At 38.7% G+C, this 21539-nt stretch overlaps 1 protein-coding gene across 1 annotated transcript in view; it reads left to right on the forward strand.

Moving 5' to 3' along the window:
* Positions 1-11049: 11049 nt before the first annotated feature.
* The window catches only part of RNF180 (ring finger protein 180), a 135195-nt gene continuing 124705 nt past the window's right edge, over positions 11050-21539 (forward strand). The window contains exon 1 of the mRNA XM_045566072.1: positions 11050-11160. The gene's annotated coding sequence lies outside the window, so the exon portion shown is untranslated. The remainder of the gene's footprint in view (positions 11161-21539) is intronic.

A 21539-nucleotide genomic window follows, 5' to 3' on the forward strand; every position in this document is an offset into this window, starting at 1 on the left:
TCCCACTCAGTATCTCCATTCCCAGCTTTATTGCTCATGTAATCTCTGGTTTATCACGTTTTCGTGTTTATGTATGTCTTGTCTGTCTCCTCCTGACTGTTCAATGAGGGCACAAATGTTTGTCCATTTCACTCACTGCTTTATAGCCAGTGCCTAGTATTTCTGGAATACAGAATATGCTCAGTAAATACTATTTCATTTTTTTAATGCAGCTTTTCATTACACACTAGCATCTTGGAAAGGTATTCAATTCTATTTCCAGAATTAGTTAAACAAAGAGTTGCTAAACATTCAGGCCAGAAGGGGGCAGCAAAGCTTCAGCAGCCCAGCAACTGGCCATCTGCTGGGTCAGCAATGCAGAGGGGCAGCTCCTGGTAAGCAGAGCAGGCTTGGCCAGGGAGTCCAAGCTGAAGGAGGTGAGGCCAGAGAGCTGGGGAGGACTGTGTCCTTACCAAGAAGCATGGAGAAAGGCAGGAAGAGAGAAAGAAAGACAAGGCTTGTCCAGGAGAGTAAGACTCCCACTAGTGGTTCAGGAAGTGAACAGGTAGGTAATCAAGGAACTTAATCAAGTGCTGGAGAATTTGACAAATTATCCCAGCAAAGTCAGGCAACCTATTAATAGTATTCACAGAGAGGCATTCCCTTCAGATAAGTCTATTTATCATTGTATCCAGAGTCTGGGAGTCAAAATATACCTACCTCTAAGAAGACAGGTGGGGAATTATGCTGGTCCCAACACGTAGTCCCTGAGGAAAGTGTTTCTTTTAATCACTGAAATGTTCCACATCTTATCTTTTGTTGAATAGAAACAAAGATGGCAAGTGCTTAGGCGCAGGTTGCTGCAGAAGAAAACCAGCATTATATAGGAAGAAAAGAGCCTGTGCGAAGGTCCTGGGGCTACACCATTAATCATAAGTTTAAGAAGCTAAAAAGAAGCCTCTGGGGCTGCTGTGCAGCCAGAGAGTGAGAGTAGAATAAAAAAAAAATGAGGCTGGCAAGGTAGAAAGGGAGGAACGGAAGCTTGTATAGAGAAGACAAGGCCTACAGAGAGGATGAGACTTAACATCATTTATGGAGTAATCCGTTGCCCAGTGAACAACTGGCATCGGGTAATTCAGCCATCTGGAGGCCCTTGAGCAAACCTCAGAGACAGGAAACAGCTCCAGCAAGTAATCTCTGATTGTTGAAAGCCAAACTAGACCAGGCATGGAATAGCTTTTGCTGCAGCTCTTTGCTTTCCTGTCAACACATGGCCTGACAGTGTTTCCTCCCGGCTCTGGGAAAGTGTTCTGACAAGTTTTTATCATCTGTTAATTATTTTCTTTCCCCTGAAGAGAAATATTGATGCTTTTGAATTATCAAAACAAGGAAAAATAATTCTAGCCATGGTTGCTCAGAAAAAGAGGCTTTTTTGCATTATTCACTCGCTTTTTCATTTACTCCCTAAGAAATCATCATTCCCCAAATTAAAAAATAATAATAATAATTTGTACCATAGTTGTTTCAACTCTTTGTTTTAATCTCTTCAAGCTACGTCCCAGTTTCCTTTTTCCTCATGTTCCACTCAGCATTCTTCTCATCTTCATTGCATGATTTAGAGCTACTCTGTGTAAAGTGGTGGCCACTGGCCACATGTGGCTCTGGAACATCGCAGGTGTGACTAGTACATGAAACTGCGGAACTGAATTTTAAATTTTATTTAATTTTTATTTACATTTACATTTAAAAGCTCATGCTTTATTCAGTTATTGGAAAATGTTTAAGCATGTTTGGAATAACTTGCATACAGGAACATACTTTGGACTATAAATATTATGAAATACAAATATATACATTTTCAGTAAAAATGAAGCATCTGAATTGGGATGTCCAATAAGTGTAAAATACAAAATGGATTTTGAAGACTTAATTTAAAAAGTGTGTATAAAATATCTCATTAATTTTCATATTGACTGTTGAAATGATAATATGTTGGATATATTGAGTCAAAGTATATTATAAAATTAATGTCACCATTTTTCTACATTTTTACTGTGGCTGCTAACAAATTTAAAATTACACATATATCTTACATTATGTTTCTATTGCATCTTACCACTCAAACTGTGTCTGTGCATCAGCAGTACAGGTGTCACCTGGGAACTTCTTAGAAATACAGCCTAAGTATCTGTGGTTTTTTAAAAAAAAAATCCTTACGTGATTTGTTTGTCCATTACAGTTTGAGAGGCAGAAACCTAAACTGCTACAACTAGTAATGACTTGCCCATTCTTTATCTGTATCTTTGGCACACAGAAGCTGCTCAATCTGTAGTATTTAATTTTAAAATAATTTTGCAGCTTCTCATTACACACTTGCTCTTCCCTTCAAATGGCTGGTTTACTAGACCCTGACCAAGCTATCTGCCAAACAGGACTGGTTAAAGGAATTGCTTCCCCTGTCTACTCTGACCTTCTCTACTCTTTAGCTAGCCATAAACTAGTCCAAACTCTACCTTTACTCCATGTAATATAATCATAGACTCATAGAATATTAGACCTAGACAATGATTATCGTAAGTTCAAGTTTGGTCTGATTTCCTCTCTGTCTGGTGTGCTCGCTTGCCCTTCCATCCTGTTATGATACAGCAGGAAGTCCCTCGCCAGATGCCAATGCCATGCTCTTGAACTTCCCAGCCTCCATAACAATGAGAGCCAAATAAATGTATTTTCTTTATAAATTAACCAATCTATAGTATTCTGCTATAGTAAAGAAAATGAACTAAAACACCTAAAGAACAGTCACAGATATTGGGAAGTGGAAAGTGGAAAGCTATGGAAAGTGCTATTTCAAATTACAACCAGCATCCACTTATAATCCAAACCTACCTCTTGATTTGGTCACTGATTTGGATAAACACATGGAAAGCTGTTATGAAATTTTAGAGAGTAAAGCAGTAGCTAGCACTCCAAATAATAGAATCAAGATTTTTAAAATATTGATAGATTTGTATCAAAAAGCAAAACCAATATGACTATCAGCTATATAGAGTACCAGTTATATAGAGACCTGTCTTTTGAGTGCCAGAGCCACATTTTCATCTGTCTACTTTACCTCTCTTCTTGGATAGCTTATGGGAACCTTAAGTTTCATATAGCCAACACCAAACTTAATCTCCCTTTCTAAAATATGTTTCTCTTCCAATGTTTCTTATTTAATCTGAATGCTACTACCATGTAGTCAATTATACAAACCTAAAACAACATAGTCATTGCAGTCACTAGTTTCCCCTTACCTGACAATTTAACCTTTTTAAGATCTCTAAAATATAAAAATTATTCAATTTCTGCCATGATCTCAACATTTCTCCTCGAAACTACTGCAATAGCTCCTAATTGGTCTTCTTGGATCTATTCTTAACCCCTTCCTATTCATTTTCCACACTGTTGCCAGAGTGATATTCTTAAAATAAAAATCTGACCAAATTCACCCAATTACTTGAACTCTTCAATGGATTCTTACTCCTTTGGGGACAAAGAATAAAATATTTACCATAGTCAGTGAAGCCCTGCATGATCTAACCCCTTTCTGCCTTGCCAGCCTCATTTTATATTCCACTCTCACTCTCTGGCTGTATACCAGGCCCAGAGGCTTCTTTTTAGTTTCTTGAACTTATGATTCATGGTCCAGCCCCAGGGCCTATGCACAGGCTCTTTTATTTCTTTATAATGGGTTTAATCTCCCATTTCACCAAACTGCCCACTATTATTTTTTCTTCAGATCTATCTCTTCAGATCATTTACTCAGAAAAGCCTTCCTGAGTCTCCAGACTTAGTCAAATCCTCCTAGTGTATTCTCTCATACTATTTCATACCTCCATTATGCAGCACTTATTATTTTAATTTTACTTTTATTTGTGTAATATTTGACTGTCTCTTACACTAGGCTAAAACTTCAATGAGGTTAGAAACCATTCTTATTTTATTTCTCATTAAATTACCAAAATCTAGCACAATATCTGACACATCATAGGTGTTTAATAAATATTTATTTAATGACAAAAATATGAAAGTTAATGGGGATAAATGTAAAATCCTGTAGTTTGTTCCCAAACTTTAATGAATCAGATGAATTGGATTTAAGTTGATGATAAGCCCATCATAAACAAAGAGTATGACTGCCACAAGAAAGCTACTACAATCTTTGACTGCAATAATGGACATATAATGCAATGGTCAAGGGAGATGAAAACTCCTCTGTACTTTGCATTAGCAGACTATGTCTGCAGCAATGTGCCTGTGTACTTGCTGCCCCTGGAATGCGCATATCCTCATGTATCCACATGGCTTACCCTTATCTGTTATTGGTGAAGGATGCAATTTCATTAACAGTCACGAACACTGAAGCTTCAGGCCATGACTGAACAAAATGCTTCCTGAAGCAGACTTAATAAGTTGCCCTCCTTTTGGGGGTGTTGTTTGTTTACTTCACTGTCAGTAGAGGGTAGTTGTTTGTTTTGTTTTGTTTTGTTTTGTTTTTTTTTTTTGGAGACAGAGTCTTGCTCTGATGCCCGGGCTAGAATGCTGTGGCATCAGCCTAGCTCACAGCAACCTCAAACTCCTGGGCTCAAGCAATCCTTCTGCCTCAGCCTTCCGAGTAGCTGGGACTACAGGCATGTGCCACCATGCCCAGCTAATTCTTCCTATATATTTTTAGTTTTCCAGCTAATTTCTTTCTATTTTTGGTAGAGACGGGTCTTGCTCTTGCTCAGGCTGGTCTCGAACTCCTGACCTTGAGCGATCCTCCTGCCTCGGCCTCCCTGAGTGCTAGGATTACAGGCATGAGCCACACGCCTGGCCTCAGTAGAGGGTTTTGAATGGAATTATATTGCATTCATCGCTTCACACAATCACTTGAGAGAATTTTTTTTCTTAAATCTTGAATATAGAAATATAACAAAATAGTAATATAATTGGGTTCCAAAATATAAAAAGATGTCTCTACATTATCAGAAATGACACTCTACTCAGCATTTAACTTTTTGGCTCTCCAAAGACTGAGGCTAAAGTTCAAACTGGATACCGTCTCAAGACTGTAGATTCTGGCTGGATAAGGTAGAGCTAAACTTCCGTGTATGCTTGGTTTCTAGGTTGCCTTTCAGTCATAAAATTCTATGATTCTGTTATCTTATAGATAAGGAAATTGAGTTTCTAGTAGGTTGAGTGGTTTGTCCAAAAGCAGCACAGGTGATTAGTGTAGGAAACAGGCTTAAGCCTTCCATCAGAGTAGAGTGGTGGTGACGCTGATCCATTGTGTATATTCCAAAGGATAAAACTATTAAATATATAATTAAAATATCTAATTTCGTGGATGCAGTGTATCTAGAACTTTGCCATATAAGTAATACTCTCTCAGAGCAAATCTAAAATTACAACTTTTTGTTGTTGTCGTTGAAGAACCACTAACATGTGCTTCTTTACTTACGGGGTAGCTAATAGTAAAGTTAGCAAATAAAACTCTCAGACTGCAAACTCGTGATCCCTTCAGTAAAGGGCAGAAGTGACAGCCACTCTGAACATTAAGGATATGGACAGAAAGACATGTGAAATAATATGCACCAGCATTAATGATGCTATTTTGGTAAATTTGTAAATTTCATATTCATAAAGCACAAGATCATAAACTTTTAAATATTAGGGCACACTATAAATTCAGCCTTTTGCAGGGAAATCAATAGGCTGTCTGACAGGTTCAGATCTTGCTGCTGCCAGAGAGTGAGTTAGAGTGAGAAGTATTACGATATTATTATTATTATTATTTTTAGAGACAGGTCTCACTCTCTCACCCCGGCCAGAGTGCAGTGGTGCAATCATAGTTCATTACAGCCTGAACTCCTGGGCTCAAGCAATCTTCCCTCTTCAGCCTCCTGAGTAGCTAGAACTACAGGCTCATGCCACCACACCTGGCTGTATCTCAATATTTAAGAGGTTATGTTTGCTTGGATTACTTTGAAGAGACAGGACATATAAATCACAAGTTTTGCTTTCGTTTTTGTTTTTGTTTTTGTTTTCTCTCCCTTCCCTCTTTCTTATTCCCTGATAAATAACAATTGCTTCCACAAGCCAATTTTATTTAAACTCTGAAACTAAACAACCAGCATTTGGAAAAGGGTACATAACAATATTTGAAGATAGAAAGGATATGTGACCTCTTTGATACTAGTAAAATTCTCAGTGTAGATAAATGAATTGGTTGTACAAAATTGCTTTGAATTAACTTAGAAAAGACAATGCTAAGGTGAGGAGCAGCAGACTCTTCATTGATCAGGAAGTTACTACAATTATCTGGGAGAAACTACTTAAATGAAAAGTTAGTGTTAAAAATGTATATCCTTTAAAATTAGGTTAGTAAATTAATGTTAAATCCACCTAATGATTACTGTAGTAACCATCTAAATTGTGCAAGTTGCTAGTAGAAAATAACATACTTAAATGATTTTATTGTTTACAAAACACATAATGTTCTCAGTCCATAATCACAACTGATTAAAAGATACCATTTAAGATCAAGCATTGTTACAGTAGAGAAAACTTGGGGTCAAAGTTATTATGGGACTTGCCCAAGATCACATGGCTGAAAATTATGAGTCTCAAGTCTTCTCTGGTATTTTCACAATGTCATGCTTTTCCTTCTTTGATAGAAGATATTTCCTATTATGTGTTTTAAGGATTTGGAGAATGATAATATCTGGTAAAAAAAATTCTTACTTGAGTTTTACTAATACTTATATTAATTTTTATATTATGTATTATAAAATAAATTATATTATTAGTATGTATAACTATAATACATATAAGTTTTATATATTAACAATATGAGCTAATTAATAAATTCCTGATTTACTAGAGTATTTTGAATGGAATTACATTCATTCTAGTAATAGTAAAATAAAAATTAGCATGTATTGGTTAACTACAAATACAAAATCAGATTTTTTCATCTTTTTTAGATGTTATGTGACCTCATTTAAATTTGGAATATGTCCACTTAATCTAACACTTACCGAGGAAAGACAGTGAAAACTAAAATTAAGGTACCTTTTCCTGAGGTCTCTCTCCATCTCCTATGCTGTTACCTACAAAGCTCCAGGAGCATTGCCTAACTTACTCAATCATTTTAGCATTAGCGTCATGACTTTTCTACTACAAACATCCAGATACAACGTAGGCATTATTTTGTCAATGTCTTTCTGGCCTTATTGCATCCCTGTATAACCTGGGCCCTATGGACCATTTCAATTGTGCTTTTAATGACAACTTCATTCCTTTGCCCAGTCCTTTGGCCATGCTCACTTTCCCAATCCTGACTCTTATGTAAATCACATCATTGTACTTTCTTTGTTTCTCTTTTGGGCTGTTGAACATTTTGAAGAAAGTATCAAATCCTATATGCAAATTTCTGCCATCATTCGAGCCTCAGCTGGGCTCCCTCTGATGTTTAGTAATCTTTTATTTTGTGTTCAAATAACCACACACTCACCACATATAATGAATATCTTTCTTTTTTTCCTGCCCAAATATCCATTTTCATTTGTTCTGATAACAGCACTTTCGTGTTCCTTTGGGCAATTATGCCTCTCCCACTTTCAACCTATGTGGTCTGAGTAGGGGGGCTGATTCCCACCTCCAGCCCTGTTTTATGGGCGAGCAAATGACACTCAATTGACCAACTTGCTAGTTCTCTCCCTCTGTGAGAATAAGCATGTGGGCCAAGTCTGTATGCTGAGACTTGGTTCCAAAACTTTGCTAGAACTGTTGGGAGAGGTATTCTTTTTGCATTTTGGTTGCTAAACTGGTTGAATTTAAGCCTGGAGCTACTAGTGGCCAATCTTGTCATTACATAGACTGATTTTGCCTAACAAAGAAGCCAAGAAAGAGAAATATAAGGCCAAAAGATGAAAATATACTGCTGATGACATCATTTGAGCACTTAGATCCAAACATGCCTGAAGCTTTCACAGGCTTATTCCTATAAATTACTGAATATTTTCCTTGGGCCAACTTGAGCTGGGTTTCTGTCATTTCACTCAAATGAGTCCTAACTAATGCTCTACTCTACAGAAACTGTTTTCTTAAAGGTTTTCCTTAATAATAACAATAACAGCTGATAATTATTGAGTGCCTACTGTATACCAGATATCACTTTAAGCACTTAACTTGGATAAAGCTATTAAAACTTCACAATAACTCTATAATGTCACTATTACCTCCTATTTACAGATGAAGAAACTGAGGCACAGAGAGACTAAGAAACTTGTCCTAAGGTTATACACTTGTAAGTGGCAGAGTGGGGATTCAAGCCAGGCCACTGTGGTCCCTCAGGAGTCGGCAAATCTAGCAGCTTTCCTCGTCTTCCTTAATCTCTTTGCCCCATTGGACACTATCCACTTGTTTCTCAATCAGAAAGCACTAAGACTTTTTGATTTGTCTTTCTTTCTTCAGGCCTGTTGATAATAAACATTATACCTCTAAAAGTTCAATTCTTTAAAAATAAAGCAATACAAATTCAGCCAGGGGGGCTGATCTTTTCCTCTAGAAAGCAGCCCACATTCTCCTTGTGTTTTCCATGTGGTTCTCTCTAGCAATGGAAGATCAGATTCCTTTCAGGTTTCAAATATCTCTGACAATTTTTTTCTTTTTTTTTTTTTTGAGACAGAGTCTCACTCTGTTGCCCGGGCTAGAGTGCCATGGCATCAGCCTAGCTCACAGCAACCTCAAACTCTTGGGCTCAAGCAATTCTTCTGCCTCAGCCTCCTGAGTAGCTGGGACTACAGGCATGTGCCACCACACCTAGCTAATTTTTTTAATATATTTTTAGTTGTCCAGCTAGTATCTTTTTATTTTTAGTGGAGACGGGATCTCGCTCTTGCTCAGGCTGGTGTCGAACTCCTGAGCTCAAAGGATCCACCTCCCTCGGCCTCCCGGAGTGCTAGGATTACAGGTGTGAGCCACCACACCCGCCAGGCCCTCTGACATTTCTTGATGGGTCATCTGACTACAGCTGAAAAAAGTTTTCTGCTTTTAAAGGCTCATGTGATTAGATTGGGCCTACCTTGGTAATTCAAAATCATCTTCCCATTTGGGCCCATCACTTTAATTACATCAGTAAAGTCCCTTTTGCTATATAATGTAACATATTCACAGGTTCCAGGAATTAGGATGTGGTCATTTCGGGGGGGGGGCATTCTGCCTACCACAGTTGTCTAAGGTGTAACCTTCACCTCTCTCTTCTATCAGACCCTCTGTTTTATGCCAGTATTATAGAACACATCCTGTAATTGCTTCCCGAGTGAAGAAAAATATTTAAATCTTTGCATATTTGAAAATGTCTTTTTAAACCTCACAATTTATCAATTTCAAGACTGGAAATTATTTTCCTTGGAATTTATCTTTTATTTATATTTCTGTTGAGAAGTCCAGTGCCATTCTGATTTCTGAATCTTCACAAATAATCTCTTATTTTTTTCCTCCCTGGAAGCTATTAAGAGCTCTCCAACCCATGTGCTTTGAAATTCCACAATAATATACTTTGGTGTAGATAATATTTATCTATTGAGCTGAGAGCTTGAATGCTGCTGTCCTTCAGTTTTGAGAACTGTTGTTCTGGTTTTCTTTGATAATTCTCTTTATTTGCTTTATTACCTGGTGGATAGCCCACCTTTCTTTGCCTAATTGCCCTTGCTAGAATCTCCAGTATAACCTTGAAAAGCTGTGGCAACAATTGACATCCTTGTCTTATTCTTGACTTTAGGTGAAAACGTTCATTTTTTCACAATTAAGTATGATGTTAACTGTGGATTTTTCATAGATTCCCTTTATCAGGTTGAGGAAGTTCCCTTTTATTCCTAGTTTAAGTGTTTTTTGGGTTTTTTTTTTACTCAGAAGGTGTTGGATTTTGTCAAATGCTTTTTCTTCATCTATTGAGAGGGTATGTGGTTTTGTTCTTTAGTCTATTAAAATGGTGAATTATATTGATTAATTTTGTATGTTACGCCAACCTTGCATTCTTGAGATAAATCCCACTTGGTCGTGTTGTAGTATCCTTTTTCTATATTGCTAGGTTTGGTTTGCTAGTATTTTATTGAGGATTTTTTTGTTACTATCCATAAGGTATATTGGCCACAGGTTTTGTGGTGTCTTTGATTTTGTTATCCATTTCATTGAATTTTCAGGTGGGAATTCATTGCATATAGCCCTAGTCACAAGACTCCAAATAAGCCACTAAAGGCAAATCAAAATTTCTGTATGTAGGAGAGAAAAGAAAGGTATACAATTCTTTAAGGTTCCTTCCTAGCTTCCTTCTCCTTTCTCAAGCCAATAAAACTTGCTTTTCATATTCCAAATCTTACTGTCTCTCAATCAATCATCTAGGACGCGCTGGCAAGTCATCATTTACTGCAAGCGGCCGGCCCCCTCGCTCCCAGAATAAGCACTTTTGATTTATCTCCAGTCATCAACTCACCTCCCAGCTGTAATTTGTCAAGAGTGGCGTCAAGCACACTTTAATAGTTAAGCCCGGTTGCACCTGGGTGGAACCTTAGGCCCAAGAAAGTAAGCAGCGAAGCCCGTGATACCACAAGGTAAAACTACCCAGGTAGTGGTGCCGCCTTAGGAAGTCTTGGGCCTGAAGATGGGTGGCTGGGACGCCTGCCGATTTTAGCAGGGAACAGACCCAGCAGTGGGCGGGGAGCTGGGAACTCCAGAAAGGGCAGAGTAAGGACAAGAGAGGCCGTGCGGACAATTTCTGTTGCTCTGCAAAGGGCAAAACGAGAGAGACAAACTTTCCCACGGTCCTGCCTGGCCGCGCTGCCCGTCGCTCTGCGCGGGGTCAGAGCCCGGCGCCGCCCCCGCGCGGCTGTGGTGGGAGCGGGCGGAGGCGGCGCGAGCAGGCCCGGCGGCGGCGGCGGCGGCAGCGAGCGCCCGGGCGCCCAGTCCGAGGCCGCGGGGTCGGGGCCGCCGGCGCAGCTCGAGCGCTTTCCGCGGGGTTTGGCTCCTGTCGCTTCCCGTCTCGCTGAACCGGCATCGCAGCCTCCGGAGCCGCCGCGAGTCCTCACAGCCGGGCTGCGGGCGACCGGGAGCGCCGGGAGGGGGCGCGGAGCGGGAGGCTCCGGGACGCGGACACAGGTGAGGGCCGACGGCTCGGAGCCTGGGGGCGGCGGCGGCGGCGGCGGCGCCTTCCCGAGGGGGCCCGGCCTCGGCCTGGCCCTGCCGAGTGTCCGCGGTTCGGGCTCCCACGCCGGCCCGAGCGAGGACGGGCCGAGGGGCTGGGATGGAGCTGGGGCCGGGCTGAGCTGCCGGGCTGGCTCCCGACCCGGCCTCAGGTGACGCAGCGGCGGCTTCACTTTCGCACCTGAGGCTCTCCGTGGCGGCCTCCGGGCGCGCCCTGCCGCGGGGTGGAATTACAGTGGTTGGAAAGCTGAGCCCCGGCGGCCCGAGCTGGGGGTGGGTGGGCTGCGTGCGAGGGGGCCAGTGTCGAACGCCGTCCAGGTCGGGGCGAGGAACTGCGTCCTGCTTCATCTCAGAGCTGCTGGGGAGACTCGGCACACACCCACCTCCGCGGCCGCTTCCCCCTGCGTAGATCCACTTGCTTTTGTCTGGTCCATTTCTGTGTCGGCGTTTCGGTTGCTTTTGTTGCAGCCTCGGGTCCGGAGTGTGCAGACTTGCGTCTGGGCAGAGGTCGTGAGTGAGCTCCGAAATGTACGGGGTGGAAGTCGGGAGGAGGTCCTTTGAGGGGACATTATCATTACTGTCATCATAGCAGTAACATGTGTGTATTCCCGTGTTCTTTTCGAGGTGGTGCTCAATATTCTTGTAGCATCTAATAGTTTTAAGTGCACCTGTGAGAGCGTTCATTAGTTAACTTCAAAGGAGTATTATGTGGGCAGGTTACTATTAAATTACCCCCATTTTATAGACTAGTCAGCTGAGGCACCCAGGAAGGAAGGTGATTTTATCAAAACTAAGCAGTGCTTGTGGAGCTGTGATTAGAACTTGTCTACTGAGAGTTGTCCTTGGTCCAGTTAGTCTTTCAGCCTCAAACAAAATTTAGCAAGCAAAGAGTGCCAGTCTGATACTCACTCTATTTTCATTTCCTCGTTAAAAATTAAAATCTTTGTTATAGAGTTGAATCCTTTCAAACTCCTGGCATAGTACTCCTAAAAGTTATACTTAAAAGATCAGAATCATTTCAGTTGTTGACTGCTATGCTCACTAGAGTCACAGTAAGGCATAAAATTCATTTGTCTTTTATCTGTCAAATCTTTCATCTTCTGTGTAAATATATGCCACTGGCAGCCCAAAGATACTTGCTGATGGTAATAACAAAGACTGTCAATATTTATTCAATAAATAAGTATAAAAGAGGAGGCAAGCTCCTAGATAGCCCTTAATATTGAGCAGCAGCAGTTTTCTTTTCTCATAAAGAATTGAAAATTTGGGATTAGTTCAATGAAAATTAACTTGTAATTGTGTGCATATTATGCTGTGCTTTCTTATCTCCCCAGAGCCATCAACAATTTACCAGTTTTCCTAGGGTTTGCTCTTAAACAGTTTTGCCAATGAATCTTTTAATGCCCTATTTTTCTTCCTCTCTTTTGTTTTTATGTATTGGTTTTTCAAAGTAAAGGTTTTTTTCTTATAAAATATAAGGAAGAGTATTGGAAAAAAGCAACAAGCTTTCTTTCTTGGTAAAATATACTTAACTAGGACTTTTATGAGTGTATCTGTGGTCACATGCCAGACTCTTTAATAAGTAACTCTCATACATCAAGCAGGAATTCTTCTAGGCAAGTGTGTAATAAATTAATAATCACTTTTAATAGATCTCTGTAATTTATGACATACCTACCTGAATAATAATAGTTTTTACTCATATAAACTGTTTTTAATCAAGGAGCACAAAGATAAAAAATTTCACTTAAATTTTGTTAACTATATAGCACAAATTTAGGGAACAATGTGCCTAGACTTAATTGTTCTCTCATGGAACAAACACAATTCTCTTTCCCTTATAGCTCCTCCACTCAGCTATCTGAGAAAAGAATAATGACCTATCCTTTCCTTTATAGGGATATTAGGAGGATTAATGAACTAATGTCTGGAAAATGGTTTGAACTCCATGGAAGAAAGCTGCTTTGTAACTTCAGAGTGTGATATAGAATTATCAAACACTTTCCCCTCCTTTATATTTTCAAAGAGAGTGGTCATTCCAAGTAGTCACCTTAGGAGGCTAAGAACTTATTACAATAGTGCTGCTGTAATTTATAATTATTTTGAATCTTTTGAAAATTCTAGTCAATTTATAAGCAAAATAAAAACATTTTATGATCACTTTTATAAACACTTGTTTTTGTTTTTTTAATCAAAAAAGCTGTTACTCAGCTCTAGCACTTATTTTATCTGCTAAACTTGGGAGAATGATTTCTACGTGGTTGCAAAACTCAGTTTTACCTTCAAGATTTCGCCACTATTAAGGATGTTTAAAGGATTATCCTGATGGCTGTGAAGGCAATTTCAAATGGCAGTTTAGAAATGGTTTAAAATAGTGGGAAACATCAGTGGAATGAATTTGCCACCTTCCCAGAGGATTACTCTGAAGGGGGCAGTGCTTACTTGTAGGCTAAATGTCTATACTTATGTGTACATTTGCATGCTATTAAACATTTTGAAACTGATAAGCTGTATTACAACCAGCTACCTCTTTTCATCACATTGATTTTTTTGGGAATCAGATATTCCACATATATGTCAAGCAGACTACATTAAGTAGATCAGATATCATACTGGAGCAGTATTATGTTGGGAGTATATTTGGAACTTAAATTTAAGTGTAAATCTTTGTCATAGTTTGAAATCATAAAATTTGGCTTCATGTTTTATGTTTTAAGTGTAATATACCTGGGGCAAAATAGCCTCATCAAAATATAAAATTACTGTTTTCAAAGAAAATTACTAGCAAGTTGTGTGTGCAACAGACTTTCCTGATCACACCACTGTCAAAAGACAAAATTTCACTAAATTTAGTTTAAATATATAGTTGGCTTTTATTAGCAAGTCTAGAATTGGGAAGCATCTCATTCTACAAAATAGAATGTGTGTTCCACTGGGCATGGCAGAATAGTTGATTTTTGTAAGGTAGGAACAAGGAAACAATTAAAGGGAGGACTGGTTAACATCTGATTACTTCAGGTTACTTTTCTATAAGGGTTAGTGTAGGGGGTACTTCCTTATCATGCCAGCTCACGTTGACTGGGCCCCTTCAGATTGGTTGCAGTGAATCTCCTGTTTTGAGGAAAAACTGGTCTGTTTGGGTTTTACCTGCTTGCTTGAAGTTTCATTTTGATTATGTGGCAGCATGAGTGACTCCATTTGGTTTGGTCTGTTGTGGCCTAGCACAGGAGATCAGTCTAAACAATGGCCTCCTATAAATTTTATTTAACTAATCCCCTCCTCCTTTGGTCTATCACTTAGGTGCATGACCAAAACTTAGGGCATTAGCCTATTCTGAGTTACCATCATTCTGGGTTTTCAGTCTCAACAGGTCATTCATAGGTTAGGTATCCTCATTATCACAGGTTTCTTTGAGCTTTAGTCATTCTGGCTGGAGAGAGAGAGCATTTGGCATTCAGCAGATGGCTGGTGTGCAGTCATTTAAAACTTTTGAGAGAATACGGCACACTAGGAAGACTACTCTTATGTCTAGCAGGAGGATAATAGCAAGAGTTGGGAACATGCTCCTTAATCAAGGTCCCCATGAACCAAACCAACTAAAATCGAACAGATCAAAGAATGGGCCAGGTAAAGGATTCACCTATTTTAAGCAAGTAGCCTGTTCTTCAGTTTTTTGCAACTGAGTCTCTATAGTACGTGACATATTTATCCATGTGCAACAAGAAGTGTTAGCAACAAGAAGTGTTAGCAACTACACAGGCTCTTCCTTGTTTGGCCAGTAGATAATCTAGAACAATTCTATGATCTAGTATAATTTTTGCAAGAGAATACAAAGAAATCTGTTGTGCAGCTATAGCATTTGCAGTAGAGTCTGCTGTAGAGGCTATTGTGAGGGATAAAGTTCTAATCATTACTTCATTTATTTTTACTCCAAGCCACAAGAAAAGGGACCTAACAAATGATGTTTATCCAGAAGGGGTAATGCCTCCTGGCAATGTTCTCTTTAACCTATGATGGTAAAGGTTAAGAGGTTAAGAGGAGAGGACCAGTGTTCCACTTCTGACTGATTATGGAGTTACAAGGTCACCATTAAAATTCTTAACCCACATTGGCTCTTCATTCTCTACCTGTCAAGGCATGAGGTTGCCCATACATAACACTGGCCACAAATCTTCCATAAATAAAGGGTTTACCCTTTGGGTGCACATAAGGCCCTCTTTCCAGTTCTGTTGTTCATGGGTATATTGGTTGAAATGGTGGATTTAGCAGTCCTAGCCAAGGGTCTCGTGGAGTTTTTACAGGTTAAAAGCACTATGATACCCTGGCACATAAGTCAATTTGTAAGAAACTCCATTTGGGCTTTTGGTATAATCCTGTCTTGTGATATACTCATTTGGAGCTGGTTCTTGTATTCCATGACTGGGTTAAATTGAAACAGGGAATAACAACAAGTGGATCTAGAAGTCTGACTCTGTAAAAGGGAACACTAGTACAATTTGAAAAAACAATTGTGTTAGGAATGTTGCTAAATTAGACAGTGGGTAGACTAAAGGATCTCTCAAGTTACGTGAAGACTTGGGTTTGGCATAACAGATCCAACACTTCGTGAAGTTACCTGCAAAAGCTACTGATTGTAAAATTCTAGTTATAGTGTTATCCTGCTGAGCAGAAGAGGTAGATATAAGTAAGGAAAAATTAAGAGGAGTGAGAGTCTTATTATGATTGGGAGTCTTGTTCTTATGTCTTGGGAAAAGTTGTACACAGTTTGAAGTCATCAGCTTCTCATCCTGGTTAACCTGATTTTTTTTTTTAAATTTCAACTTATTATGGGGGTATAAAAGTTCAGGTTATATATATTGCCCATGTACTTCCCATCCCCCCGAGTCAGAGCTTCAAGCGTGTCCATTTCCCAGACAGTGCGCATTGCACTCATCATCACCATCCCCTCCCCCCACCCCCCACCCCCCACCTTAAAGTCTCTGGTTTGAGAAGAAGACCAGTTGGTATCAGAATGTATTCTTGTACTTAGGAGTTGTAGGTGGTATCAGGAGTTGTTCTTGTAATTTGAGTTTAGCTGCTTTGTCTGTAGTCAGGACCACTTGGGAGGATCCTTTCAAGTGGGGCTCAAGGGAAGTCTTTGATGGTGTTTCCTGAACACCCAATTGCCAGATTCCAGGCTATGTCCAGCAAGACTTTTTGGATCTGTGTCTTGAATGGCGTCTTTGACCTATAGATGATAACTTTTAACATAGTACATTAAGAATTTATAATACATGTCATTTCAGCTGGATCAGTTGGGAGTCTGCATTTGGTGTAATAATACCCAGAGGCATAGGTTGACCAGTAATAATTTCATAAGGATTTAACCTGTGTTTTTCACCGGGGGTGCTCCAAAGACTCATGAGAGCCAGAGGCAGAATTTTAGGCCAAGGAAGGCCAATGGTTTTAGATAATTTGGAAATTCTGAGCTTAAGTATCCCATTAGTTCTTTCCACCTTACTAGCGGACTGAGAGTGGTAAGGACAATGATAATGCTAGACTGTTTGTAAAAATTTATGTAGTACTTGAATTACCTCTCTGGTAAAATGAGTCAGTTACTTGAAATGGCATTCAGAATACCTCAGGTCAGAATTAAACTTGTGACATTTTTTGTTTTGCTACAGTGAGGGCATTAGCCTTTGGGCATGGGAAGGCCTCAATCCATCCAAAGAACATACTGTAACAAGTACATAGTAATAATCCATACTTGGTTGGATGAAGTCTAATTGTAGATGTTCAAATGGATAGGCTGGGGGAGCAGGCAGGGGGTGTCATTCCAGGGAGACTATAAAGAGACTTTCTTGGCTTATGAGTTTGGGAGGTTAAATATCGATTATAAATAGCTTTTCTAACTTTTTAACAGTTTCCCCACCAACACTTGTTGATTGGACCAGCTTACCAATAATACCATTATGGGTAAGAGAATGTAAGAATCATAACATAGTTCCCTTAAGGGAGTCTGGGAGCACTAAGTGGCTGTCTTGGCTTTCCCACAACTTGGAAAGGAAATTAAAATAGCATCCTTCTGATTTCCAGTATTCTTTTTAATCTTTAGGGACATTTTGTTGTTCATCAGCAACAGCATCTGGGTGTAAGGAAGCAAAGTCAGGCAGCATTCCTTACTGTTTCTAGCTGTTGGATTTAGATAACAGACCTCACAGAGCTGAGTAATATTTTGGCATGAAAGCCAGCTAGACTACTTCCCTGATATTCAGGATCAGTTCTCTTTGTATGAGCCTGTATTTTTATGACAGTCATCTCTTTGGGCGGCAGTATCCAGCAAGGAGCTCATCAACCTGTGGGCCATTTTTTATTGATATGCCTGCAGAAGTGAGGACATGTCTTTGCTTTCCAAGCATTCCAAAATCATGAACCACCCCAAAGGCATAATGACTGTCAGTGTAAATGTGGACAGACTTATTTTTAGATAAAGTTCTACCTGTTGAGCAGACTTGAAGTGGGGCAATTTGCTGCTCTCAATGAGCTCATATTGGGTGGTGACTGCATATGTAGCACAAAAATTTCCTGCCTGATTTTCAGCATAAAACCCATCCATAAAAATGATCAAATCAGTATTTTGTAAAGGAATGTTCTGTAGATTAGGTGAAATGTAACTAACTGGGATGTTACCGTTTTACAGTCATATCTGGTTCACCTTTGTCAGAAAGAAAGGCAAGAAAGCAGCAAATTTGAGAATGTTACAGCATTTCAGCTGAAGATTAGGAGATGAGAGAGTAAAAGGATGTCATGAGAAGTTAGTCTTCTCACAGAAAGATGTTGGGTAAGCTCATAATTGAGAAGACTTTGTACTGCATGTAGTGTATGCATTTTGTGTGTGGTAGGTAAACATCATTACCTAAGACCAAATCTGCAGAGCTCCAGTTTTGCAGCTACAGATGCAGCTTGAGGGCAATTTGGGTATGCCTGGGTGACTGAATCTAATTGAGCACTGTAGTAAGTGAGGGGCCTAAGCTTATCACCATGTTCCTGTGCAAGCATTCCCTGAGGCCTACTTTCATGTACAAAAAGGGTGAAAAGTTTTGAATAATGGGTCAATCCTAAGTGGGGCGGCTGGTAGTATGCCCTTTTTCATTCTATAAAGGCTGTCTCATGTTTTTCTTCCCAAGGAGGGGGTTCAGGAAGTAAGATTTTAGTGGAGTTTATGAAGTGAGGATGCTAAGAGTCAAAAATTAGGGACACATGGTTGACATAATCCAACTAACTCTAATAACCCATGAAGTTTCCTCTTATTGCCTAGGAAACTCTTGAACAAGCCTAACTTTATTAGAGGACAGTGGACACATGCAGCATTAAGATCATGTCCTCAATAGTGAACAGTATCTGATGATAACTAATTTATCTTGGGAGATCTTATGTCCCTTCTCTGTTAACTATTGTAATAAATAGAATACTGTTTGGAATGCCTCCTCAGTAAATGAACAAAGAGGTCATCCACATATTGCAGGAGAGTAGAGCCTCTAGGAAACTCAAGGATGCTCAAGTCTTGATGCAGCACTTGAGAGAAATAGCAGTGGGCTTCAATGAACCCCTGAGACATGACTTTCCAGATACATTGTTGATTCCAAGTGAAAGCAAACAAGTATTGACTGCCAAGATTAGCTGGAATGCTAAAGATGGCTGAACATAAGTCTACCACTGTAAACTCTTTAGAATCTGGGAACCTGAGACAAAAGAGTATTAGAGTTTGGAACCACTGGGAAATGAGGAATAACTATCCTGGCAATGACTCTTACTTAGATCCTGAACAAATTGCCATCCCCTCTTGTCAGGTTTTTGTGCCTAGTATACAATAAGATATACAAAAAAATAGAATCGTATTAACCCGAAACAAGTATCCTTGGTACAGTAAACATTACTTAATTAACAAGGGTGTTTTTGTTTGTTACAAAGTTTTAATCACTTGAATTCCCAGCCAAAGATAACCACCTGTTAACATTTTAGTGTGAATCATTTTGCATATTTCTTTAAGGCCATATTCTTTTAACATAGCCCTTTTATTTCACTATGCTTTTTAAAAATTTTATTTTTAATTGGTACATTTTTTGACACATACTAATTGTACATATTTATAGAATATAGTGATATTTTGATACATGTATACATTGTATAATGATTAAATCAGAGTATTTAACATATTCAACTCAAAAATTTATAATTTCTTTATGTGAAAACATTCAGAATCCTTTCTTCTAGCTATTTTCAAATATACAATATTGTTAATTATAGTTACCTTACTGTGCAATAGATCACCAAAAGTTTTTCCTCCTAACTTTTTACCTATTGACCAATCTCTCCCCCTACCCACTCCCCTCTTCACCCCAGATAATGGTAACCGGTATTCTACTCTTTACTTCTATGAGGTCAACTTTTTTAGATTCTGCATGTGAGTGAGATCATGAAGATTTTGTCTGTCTGTGCCTGGCTTATTTCTCTTAACTGTAATGTCCTCCATATTTATCCATGTTGTTGCAAATTACAGGATTTCATTATTTTTATGGCTGAATAATATTCCGTTGTGTATATATACCACATTTTATTTACTTATCTGTTGAGGGACATAGGTTTATTCCATATTTCAGCTATTGTAAATAATGCTGCAATGAACATGGGAATGCAGATATCTCTTTGGCATACTGATTTCATTTCCTTTGGCTATATGCTCAATTGTGGGATTGCTGAATCAAATATATGGTAGTACTATTTTTAATTTTTTGAGGAACCTCCACACCCTTTTACATAATGACTGTCCTAATTTGTATTCCTGCCAACAGTGTATAAGAGTTCCCCTTTCTCCACATCCACTCCAGCATTTGATATTTTTTGCCTTTTTGATAATAACCATTCTAATTGGGGTGAGCTGATATCTCATTGTGGTTCTGATTTGCATTTCCTAAATGATTAGTGATGTTGAGCTATTTTTCGTATACTTATTCACCATTTGTGTGTCTTCTTTTGAGAAATGTCTATTCAGGTCTTTTGCCTATTTTTGAATGGATTATTATTATTTGCTATTGAGTTGCTCGAGCTCCTTATGTATTCTGGATATTAACCGCTTGTCAGAAGCATAGTTTGCAAATATTTTCTCCCTTTCTGTAGGTTGTTTCTTCACTCTGTTGATTGTTTCTTTTGCTGTGCAGATGCTTTTTAGGTAGATGTAATCACATTTGTCTATTTTTGTTTTTGTTGCTTGTGTTTTTGAAGTCTTATCCAAATGTCCTTGTCTAGACCAATGTCATAAAGCATTTCCCCCATGTGTTGTTCTAGCAGTTTCATAGTTTGGGGTCTTGCGTTTAATTCTTTAATCCATTTTGAGTTGACTTTTTTATATGGTGAAAGATAGGGGTCTAGTTTCATTCTTCTACATGTGGATATCCAGTTTTTCCAGCATCGTTTATTGAAGAGAGTGTCCTTTCCCCAGTGTATGTTCTTGACACTTTTATTGAAAATCTGTTGCCTCTAAGTGTGTAGATTTATTTCTGTATTCTCTATTCTGTTCCATTGGTCTATCTATTTTTATGCCACTGCTATGCTTCTTCAGTTATTATAGCTTTGTAGTATATTTTAAAGTCGGATGGTATAATACCTTCACCTTTGTTCTTTTCACTCAAGATTGCTTTGGTTATTCCGGGCCTTTTGTGGTTTCAGATGAATTTTAGGATTGGTTTTTCTTTTTCTTCAAACAATTTCACTGGTATTTTGATAACTATTGCATTGAATCTATAGATCAATTTGAGTAGTGTGGACATTTTAATAATATTCTTCCAATCCATGAATAGGGATTATCTTTAAATTTTTTTGTATGTCCTCTTCAATTTCATCAATGTTTTGTGGTTTTTATTGTGGATATCCTTAGTTAAATTTATTCCCAGGTATCTTTTTTTATAGCTATTGAAAATAGTGTTGCTTTTTTGATTTCTTTTTCAAATAGCTTGCTATTGGCATATAGAAGTGCTACTGATTTTTATATATTGATTTTGTATCCTGCAACTTTGCTGAATTTGGTTATTCTAACAGGTTTTTGGTTTTTTTTTTTCTTTTTTTTTTTTTTTTAGTCTTTAGCAGTTTCTAGATATAAGATCATGTCTTCTGCAAACAGGGACAACTTGACTTTCTCCTTTTCAATTTGGTTGTCTTTTAATTTTTTCTTTCTAATTTTTTCTTTCTTTCTAATTTTTCTGGCTAGAACTTCCAGTGCTATGTTGAATAAGAGTGGTGATAGTAGGTAATTCTTGTCTTGATCTTAGAGGAAAAGCTTTTAGCTTTTCCCCATTCAG

Source organism: Lemur catta, chromosome 12, assembly GCF_020740605.2.
Source record: "Lemur catta isolate mLemCat1 chromosome 12, mLemCat1.pri, whole genome shotgun sequence".
Taxonomy (NCBI): Eukaryota; Metazoa; Chordata; class Mammalia; order Primates; family Lemuridae; genus Lemur; species Lemur catta.